This window comes from Herpailurus yagouaroundi, unplaced genomic scaffold (genome assembly GCF_014898765.1).
Source record: "Herpailurus yagouaroundi ecotype Mexico unplaced genomic scaffold, PumYag 163, whole genome shotgun sequence".
NCBI lineage: Eukaryota > Metazoa > Chordata > Mammalia > Carnivora > Felidae > Herpailurus > Herpailurus yagouaroundi.
Genome location: NW_024412404.1, coordinates 57,813,599 through 57,822,499, shown reverse-complemented (window position 1 = coordinate 57,822,499; position 8,901 = coordinate 57,813,599). Strand labels below are relative to the sequence as shown.

General features: G+C 47.9%; 1 long non-coding RNA gene across 1 annotated transcript in view; it reads left to right on the top strand.

Annotated features, from left to right (window-relative positions):
- The first annotated feature begins 6,375 nt into the window (after nucleotides 1-6,375).
- The window catches only part of LOC121037311 (uncharacterized), a 19,222-nt gene continuing 16,696 nt past the window's right edge, over nucleotides 6,376-8,901 (top strand). The window contains exon 1 of the long non-coding RNA XR_005793704.1: nucleotides 6,376-6,487. This is a non-coding gene — a long non-coding RNA (uncharacterized LOC121037311). The remainder of the gene's footprint in view (nucleotides 6,488-8,901) is intronic.

Here is an 8,901-nt window from a genome sequence, read left to right as displayed (position 1 = left end):
CTCTCTGGACCTCCACTGGGTCCTCAGTTCCTCCCACACAGGCCCCCGCACAAATAATCAGTAATAGGGTGATCAATAAACAATCAGAGTCCAGTGGTCAAGTGTGCTGGGTGGGGGGAGACGCCTGGGTGGCTCAGTCGGTTAAAAACGTCTGACTTCGGCTCAGGTCATGATCTCGTGGTGTGTGAGCTCGAGCCCCATGTGGGGCTCTGTGTTGACTGCTTGGAGCCTGGAGCTGGCTTTGGATTCTGTGTCTCCCTCTCTCTCTGCCCCTCCCCTGCTCACGCTCTGTCTCCGTCTCAGAAATAAATAAAACATCAAAAAAAAAATTTTTAAAAAAGCGTGCTGGACTGCTTGGATGCAAATTCAAATTTCCTGCCGTATGACCTCGGCAAGTTATTTAACTTCTCTGTGCCTCGTGAAGCGGGGCTAGAAATACACTCTACCTCCTAGATGGTGGTGTTCAAATCACATGAGACGTGCAAACTGCTCAGCACAATGCCGGCACGTGGTAAGAACCCCCAAGTTAACGTGGAGGCCATTAGGACTCTGTACCTGGGAGGATAGCACTTCCCCACCTATGAAGTTCAGTAGGGCCATGTGACTCGCTCTGGCCAATAAAATATGTGGAGATGTGATGCGTGGAACTTGGCCGGTAAGACGTCTTCGGAGCTAGATTCCCTCCCCCTTTCCATCACAGCTGTGGATGCACCTGCTGAGGTGGATCCCTGTGTTCTCCAGTGGTTGCAACGAGCAGAGGCCCCTGCTTCCCTGGACCAGGCACCTGACGGGCGTGAGAATTAAGCTTTTGGGAGTAAAGCCTCTAGAATGCTTGGTGTGCTTCTTTTACTGCATCCAGAGCCTGACTACTCCTGGTTAACACAATCACTTATAACCAGTTGACTCTTGACCAACACAGGTTTGAACTGTGCGGGCCCACGTACATGTGGATTTTTTACAGCACGGTACCATCAGTGTGTTTTCTCTTCCCTGTGATTTTCCAAGAACGTTTTCCTCTCTCTAGCTTACTTTATTGTAAGAATATAGCATCGAATACATATGATATGCAAAATGTGTGTCAACGGTTAAGCTATTTGCATTTACGTTTTGGGGGAATCCAAAATTGGTATGCACATTTTTGACTCTTCGGGGGGGGGGGGTGGTCAGTGCCCCTAATCCCCATGTTGTTCGTGGATCAAATGTATTTTAGCTTTAGGATGCGGTGCCCGAGGAGACTTCTTCTTATTCCATACTCACGTACCTTCTCTTCTGGGAAGAGGCAGGTGATGGGATGGACAGAGCCCAAGCTCTCGCTCCACAGATCTGGGTTTGAATCCTGCCTGGTGGTTGTCTAGCCCTGCATTTTCAGGCAGACTATTTAATTTCTCAGAGCCTCAGGGTCCACACGTGACAATTCCTCCTTGGGGGTTGGGGTTGTGGGGGCTCCAGGTGCTGTGGGAGAAGTGGCCGGCACAGGCTGGCAAGTCGTGCCCGTCGTGTGACCGGGGTTGCTGATAGACCTTTCGGTGTGGACCGCGGCACATCACCTCCTCCAGAGCTAGGCAGATGTGTAATAGTTGCTCACAGTCCTTCTCCGACCATTGGAACTGGGCTGGCATCTCCCATTTTCTCCCCAGGAACCACTCCCCACCCTCTCCACCTCTTCCTGCCCCAAGGGCTGACCTGTATGGACACACAAGCAGACCGTTGGTTTCCATTGGATTTGGGACCAGTGGAAGGGAAGAAAGAATTGGGGATATCTATGCCTCCCATTTACATCCCTAGCTACCACCCCGTGAGGTCACCTCAGGCTGCCATTGCCCCTTGATCCCAGGTTTCTGCTCCTCTCAAGATCGCCTCACCACATGAGGCTCCCGGGGGGTACAGTAACTGCACCCGGGGGTAGTAAGGGCCATGCTGTTGCCGTGCTCTGGCACCATCCTTGGGGCTCCCACAGCCCTTCTGGAATGATCCTATCTTAAGTGTGCCATCTCATTCCTGCTGAGATCCCAGTGATGCCTCAGCACACTCTCTTCTCTCTCTCATTTCCTGGGATTTTTCTTGCCGGTCTTGCTTCCCGCGGCCAGAGCCTTCTGCACGCATAGCAGAGTGGCCCGGCCACCTCTCCCTATGCCTCATCTGTCCAGTTATGTTACCGACATGCTCCTAAAGCAGAAACTCTCAAATCTTTGTTGGGTACCTGCCCGGATTGCGCAGGAGGACTCTCCTCTGGGTGCACATCTGGAACGGGTGTGAAAGTACCGAAGTCTGGATTCTGCCTCAGACCCGTTATATCCAGATCTCCGGGTGGGACCTGGGATTTGGGTAAGCAGACAAGGGTTGAGAAGCAACCGAGGAAAAAGGTTGGCAACTGCGTGTTCACGAGGCCGCGATGCACCGAGTTCCTGTTAATTATGTTATGATTGTGCAAGAAGCTTGAATTTGGCTGTGATCACGTTCATGGCTATCTGGTCATTCAGCACGGACATGTATGCACGGATGTGCCTGGGTGTGCGCGTGAGCTGGCTGGCCCGTCCGCTCAGTGTCCCATGAGGTGGCCTTACCCGCTGCTCCTCCCCAGCCTTCGTCATGCTCTTCCCTCCCCGACAAGAGCAGAAGAGGAATACCCTTCCCTTTTGCTCATGGAAACCCTCCTGTCCCGCAAGTCCCCCCAGCTTCAGCCTACCATTGCTCGTAGCACAGAGACGGGGAGAGGGCCCCTTTGGTCATGTACTGTTTCACGCACAGCCTGAGCGGTATGGGAACAGCCCCGCTGTGCGTACATTGTGAGAATGAGGACTAGGTTTTGAACTTTCTTCCTCCTCCTTCTCTTCCTGCCTATTGACTGTCTCATCTATGCCAGGGACCACGCAGGGTGCTCCTTCACGCGTCAGGTCATTAATCTTTGCAGCCTCCCCATGAAATAAACATTATTATCACCATTTACAGATAAAGCGGCCAAGGCTCTAGGTGGGTGGGTGGCTGGGGCGGTGGGGGGGGTTGTTGTTGGTGAATAACTCATCCAAATGGCAGAATTGGGTTTTTAGCCCCGGTCTGTCTGACTCCAGATCCTTTGCTGTATATGAGTGGTTGTCAAACTCCGATCTCAGGCTCCTTCACACTCTTAAAAATGATTGAGGATTCTAAAAAAGCTCTTGTTGGCATGGGTTATAGCTGTCAATATTTATCATATTAGAAATTAAAGCTGAGAAAGACATAAACGTATGTATTTCACATAAAGTAGCAATAATAAACCCATCACATATATAACACCCGTGACTCTGAAAATGAAAATTAATGATGTTTTCCAGAACAAAAAGACAGTGAAAAGTGGCATTATTTAGCATTTTACAACTCTTTATTATCGGCTTTCATAGAAGACAGTTGGATTCTTCTAGCTGCTTCTGCATTTGACCTGTCCCAATACCACAGATCACCTAGCCTCTGGAAAACACCATCCACTTCTGAGACAGTGAGAGTGAAAAAGGCAAATCACTCCTTAGCATTGTCAGGGACATTGTTTTGAACCCACGGACCCCTGGAAAGATCTCAGGGACCCCCGCAGGGGTGCCTGGGCAATACTTTGAGAACCGCTGTTCTAAGTCGGTCAGCTCTGTCTTCTCTTGGCTTTCTCACAGTCTCTGGGTACTACTCGTCTTCAGCACGGTCTGGACGGCTTGGGCTCCCATCTGTTGTTGGGTAACATGAGGGTTGGAACGTGGGCAGCCACTGAGCTTGGTTCTGCCACCGAGTCATGGAGAGAGGCTGCTATGGTCTGGTGAGTAGCCTACGTTCTCCATGCTGTACAGGGGACACGGGAGGTGCCGTGTATTCTTGCCCAGTCTTCGCAAGAATTTGCGAGCTCAGCTTTCTAATGATCCTATGACCCGAGCGAATCACCGACGTTTATTTTCAAGGGAAAATACAGAAAAACACACAAGTTTCTCTCGTAAATTGGGCATCAGAAAGTATCCCCGTTGGCGTGGGGAGGTGGGAGGATGAGTAAGTGGAACACAGGGGATTTTTAGGGCAGTGAAACTGTTCTGTATGATTCTGCGTAATGGTGGACACAAGTCATCACACGTTTGCCAAAACCCATAGAATCTCCGGCCCCAAGAGTGAGCCCTAATGCGAACTAGGACTTTAGTTAATAATAATGTATCAATATCAGTGCATCGATTAGAACAAATGAGCCACATGAATGCAAGATGTTAATAATAGGGGGAAATATAGAGGGAGGGTCAGTGGTTCTGTGGAACTCTGTACTTTCCGACCATTCTTCCGTAAAGCTAAGACACTACACAAGACAAAAACAATACAAAACAGCCCTGCCAGTCTGGATGTTAGCCAGAGGCTCTGTGGTTTTGGGGGCTGGGATGGTCCAATGGAAACCCCTGAGTTGCTGTCCCAGCTGTGCCACCAGACTGGGAAACTCTACCCACTCCCACATCATGACTGCAGACGCGATGTTCTCTTGGGATCTTTCTCCCATTCTCTGTAGCTCCCAAGAGTCTACAGTAGCATCAGCTAGGCTTTGTAGGGTGTAATTCTGGTGGTAAGACTAGTCATTAGAGGATTGTGTAAAAGTCTCCTAGCGTTGTTTAATTACTTGGGAACTATCAGCGCATCATCACGGGGATGATGGGCCCTCTAAACCACAATGAAGCAGGAACACTCTATCTATGGCTGGGGAGCCTCCTGGAGTCGGGGAGAGCGTCTGGGTGGGAGCCCCAGCTCTTCTCTCCGGGCCACTTGGGGTGGGAATCAACAGGGAGGCGTTTGGTGATTGCGGGATGGGTTGGAGGACGTGCCTAGCTGAGGTGTGTGAACTGCTAGTTCATTGCCAAGTCGGGCGGACAGGCCTGGGCTTGCTGTGACACGCCAGCCCGCCCCGCCCCAAGTCTTGTTTTAAACAAGCCCTGTTGGAGAATGGAATCTGTTCTTGCTCTCCTTGGTCCCTGGGCATCTGTGGATCCAGGGCCAGGACTAGGGTGAGGCCAGAGAGGCACCCTAGTCCTGGCCTTGCCCTACCATATGCCTGACCTCGATGGCCATTTTACTCTCCAGAGCTGTCCCCTGACTTCACCGCACCTGAGTTACATGCATTAGGAATCGTTCTCAATGTGATCGCCTCAATTTCTCCCGCCCCCGCCCCCAGGGCCCGTTTTCTTCCCCAGCTCCTTCCAGGCTGGCAGTCTCAAGAAATGCGCTTGACTCTGGAAAGTTCCTTCCACAGTCCAATGAGCACACAGGCTCTAAGAAAAAAAAAAAAAAAAGTGCTTCGGAGACAATAAGTGGTTGTTCTGAGATTGAAAGCGGAGACCCTAGTGACAAGGCACGGGGGAGGCCTTCTCAAAAGCTTTCCTGAGACTTTCTGCTTTCGGGTGGGGGCATAGAGGGGGTACCGTTTGGGAGCACAGGTGCCGCGGCGACCCTCTCAAAGAACCTGTTTATTTGTTTGTTTGTTTGGGGGTTTGCCTTTCGGTTCTCTCTTTGCTCGCACTTAATTAGTGATATTATAACTTTCAATTTAATCATTGACCTAAATGAGTTGTATTTCTGTCTCAGCAGGAGGCTGGCCGGGCTGAAAGAAGCAGCCGTGGCCCCCAAGTGAGCAGGGAAACTGTTACTGAGAACATTTGGGCTGGCAAATGACACTGCTTCTGCTCCGAGATAAAATGGAGACATTTTCAAGCTTTGTTTTGAAATCATAAAAAATAAAAAAAAAAAAAAACAGAAGTGTCCTGCTGGAGATAAGATAGATGCTGGTGTGGAGCATCTGGGAGCAGTGAAAGAGGAAGGTTAGACCAGCATTACTGAGATTATTACTGAAACCAAGATTATAAGTAATTAAGGTTTTGAAAGTTTGGTCCAGGTGCACAATAGACTACTCAGTATCTTGGATTCCTGAGCTGGGGTCAGGTTAACTATTAAAAGAGGACCAAACATATTTCCAACAAAACCCGCAGTTTACTTAAAGCCCACGCTATTCCTGCTGCTGCTTTAGAACGCCTTGCTTTGAGCCTTCTTCTCTTCTGGGCTCTCGGGAGATCTAATGTTGACTCCCTTGTGGGCCTAGATTAACGATGTCTTGCTTCGGTGTGGTGTTAAATCGGCCTGCGCACGTTCCACCCGGGATGGATGTCCCTCACCGCAACGTTCGCTGCGATCAAACGGACGCACGGCCCCAGGATAAATGGGGACCCGCTATCACTGCATTTCTTCTCCACCCTGAACTGCCTCTGCAAAGACTAAGTGCTGGGCCTGCACGCAGATGCTTGCTGGCTGGCTTCCTCAGGAAGAACAGATTGCAGAAGCACGCAAGCCGTAACTGCCATGTACCTAGAATCTTCTTTATCGGGCATCCTTTTGCAGGAACTTTGATCTGGAGGATGCGGTCACATTTTGCTTGGAGGTACGAATTGTCTAGAAAAACCCAAAAAAGAAGAACACGCCTTTAAATAACTCTTCAAACTGAATTTAAAAAGTAAGTTAACTACTTTGAATGATCCCCTAATCCTCCCTTCTCTATCTCCTGTTCTCATCTTGTCTTTGAATGAGAAGGCTCCAGAGCTGTAAAAGGGGTCTTAGCATCATCCGTGCTGGGCACTCTGTATCTCAGATGAGATACTTCCTTCACAAAGGAAAACTTTGCGTTTGGTTTAAATTGGCATGGAATGCCTTTTCCCGGGATCAGAGGGTTTAAATATGTTTTTAATTTTCTAAATGTCTGTTGACAAGTGGATAAAGAAAATGTGACACACACACACACACACACACACACACACACAGAGGAATATTATTCAGCCTTATAAAAGGAAATCTTAAGGCACCTGGGTGGCTCAGTCAGTTAAGTGTCCGACTTCAGCTCAGGTCATGATCTCACAGTTCGTGGGTTCAAGCCCCGCATTGGGCTCTGCGCTGACAGCTCAGAGCCTGGAGCCTGCTTCAGATTCTGTGTCTCCTTCTCTCTCTGCCCCTCCCCTACTCACACACTCTCTCTCTGTCTCTCTCTCCCTCACAAAAATAAAAATATTAAAAAAAAAAACCACTACCTGTTAAAAAAATAAAGGGAAATCTTGCCATTTGTGACAACATGGATGAATCTGGAGGCCATTATGCTAAGTGACATCAGCCAAATACAGAACAACAATTGTTACGTGACTTCACTCATACGTGGAATCCAAGGTAGTCAAACTCACAGAAAACACAGAGCTAAATGGTGGTTGCCATGGGCTGTGCAGTGGGGATAATGGGGAGACGTCGTTCAAAGCACACAAACTTTTAGTTGCGTGAGACACATAAGTTGCAGGGATCTAATGCAGATCACAGTGACCATAGTCAATAATATGTTTTTAAAAATTTGCATTTTTGAAGAGGGGAGATCCTAAGTGTTCTCACCACACACGTGCCCACACACAAAGGTAACCATGTAAGGTGACGAATATTTTAATTAGCTTGATTGTGGTGACCATTTCACAATGTGTATATATATATATATATCAAACATCAAGTTGTACATCTTATATATATAAATAAATGTATATAATTTTTATTTGTCAATTATATCTCAAGCTAAGTTTTTTTTTTTTTTTTTTACACAGAAGTTTTTAACAATCATTTAATCAAATGTGTGCAGGGGCACCTGGGTGGCTCAGTTGGGAAGCATCCGACTTCGGCTCAGGTCATGATCTCATGGTGTGTGAGTTCAAGCCCCATGTCAGGCTTTGTGCTGACAGCTCAGAGCCTGGAGCCGGCTTCAGATTCCATCTCCTTCTCTCTCTGCCCCTCCCCTGCTCCTGCTCTGTCTCTCAAAAATAAACATTTTTAAAAAATTTTAAAAAAAGAGTTAAATGTTTAACTGACTTCTGGGGCACCTAGGTGGCTCAGTGGGTTGGCTGTCTGACTTCAGCTCAGGTCACGGTCTCACAGCTCGTGAGTTCGAGCCCCGCATCGGCTCTGTGCTGACAGCTCAGAGCCTGGAGCCTGCTTTGGATTCTGTGTCTCCCTCTCTTCTCTGCCCCTCTCCCACTCATGCTCTGTCTCTTTCTCTCAAAAATAGATAAATATTTAAAAAAATGTGTGCCATGGTCGTCAGCAATCCTTGTGTGGCAGGGGCCATAAATTTCCTCGAAAAATGGACCCTCTTAAAAGGGGGGGGGCAACCCCAAGAACTGAAGGGGAGATCCCTGGGGCCAAGCAGCTGCAGGGTCTCAGGAACAGGCCAACTTTATCCCCTACCCACCAAAATGCTCCCTCCCTTTCTTCGTCTCGGGAAAAATGCACTAAGAGTAACGTACAGTGATGCGATGATCAAATGGAGATCTCAACCAGAAATACGGTTTTCCTTCAACTTTAGGGGCGACTGGAAGAAAGTCTCTGAGGCTTACTTCATAGCCCCACTCTTCTTGTTTTTAATTTTTTTAATGTTTGTTTATTTCAGGGAGACAGACAGAGGGCAAGCAGGGGAGGGGCAGAGAGAGAGGGAGACACAGAATCCGAAGCAGCCTCTGCTTTTTTATTTTGGTAAGACAGAACACAAATTTTACCATTTTAACCATTTTTAAGTGTGAAATTCAGGGGCATGAAGTACATTCACAATGCTGCGTAACCATCACCACCATTCGTGACTCTAAACAGAAACTCTGCCCATTAAGCAGTAACTCTCCCTGTCCCCGCTAACCTCTAGTCTCTTTCTGTCTCTATGAATCTGCCTATTCTGGGCACTTCATAGGAGCAGAATCATAGGATATTGGAACTTTTGTGTCTGACTTATTTCCCTTAGCATAAGTTTTCAAGGTTCATCCATGTTGTAACATATATCAGAATTTTATTCATTTTTATGGAGGAATTATATATATATTATATATATGATATAAAATATAAAACAATATAATAATA